A 1,029-nucleotide genomic window follows, 5' to 3' on the forward strand; every position below is an offset into this window, starting at 1 on the left:
ATATAACTTTTTATATTTCTTTAAGATGGAGTCTCACTTTGTTGCCCAGGCTGGAGTGCAGTGGCAACAACTCTCGGCTCACTGCAACCTCAGACTACTCCCGGGTTCAAAAGATTCTGCGGCCTCAGCCTCCTGAGTAGATGGGACTATAGGGATGCACCACCATGCCCTGCTAATTTTTGTATTTTTGTATTTTTAGTAGAAATGGGGTTTCCATGTTGGCCAGGCTGGTCTCAAACTCCTGGCCTCAGGTTATCTGCCTGACTCAGCCTCCCAAAGTGTTGGGATTATAGGCATGAGCCACTGCACCTGGCCAATATTCTGATATTTAATAAGAGAGACACCTGCTTTTCAATAATCTCACTGCTTCCCATTACAAGGTGACTTCTAACTAGTCTAGGCCATTAGAACGTTTTTTAATGAAGAAGACTAAAAGTAGTTTCACAACTGACAGTAGAGGTGATAAAAATGATTTGTTTAGTAATGGATACAGTGTTCCTGATATCCTTGCATTCTGGAAATGCATAACTAGCCTATGCCTATAGTGAAGCAGTTTTCCATCACCAGTGGTCTTCAAGTCCACGGATGTCATTTATGGGATCCCATCGAGGATGAGCTCCTCATTATCACTTAAAATAGCCATATATCTATGTCATTGCTACCGTGCTATTCAACCTGATGTTGACTACAAATACAGCAGTTACCATAAGCAAGCCTCTCTCTGAATTAAAAATTGCCCTTTGCCCCTGAGAATTTACTGATTGCTCTGCACAGCTATGCGATGGTACTTCTCTAGAAGAAGCATTAGAGCATCTCTACATCAAAACTCTTTTTTTTGTTGTTGTTGCAGTGCAGCAATCAAGCATTGATTGATAACTAGGTATGGAGCATGATAGTTTTGCACAAAAATGCTAAAAGCAGTATCAAGGGCTAAATATATCACTTGAGGTTAAGAGTAAAGTTTTAGACACTGTTTTACAACTACATAACAATACCAAAATAAGAAAACTTAATCAAGAATTAAATGAA

The sequence above is a fragment of the Sapajus apella genome, unplaced genomic scaffold, assembly GCF_009761245.1.
Source record: "Sapajus apella isolate SASKATOON/1434 unplaced genomic scaffold, GSC_monkey_1.0 scaffold30, whole genome shotgun sequence".
In the NCBI taxonomy this organism is placed as follows: Eukaryota; Metazoa; Chordata; class Mammalia; order Primates; family Cebidae; genus Sapajus; species Sapajus apella.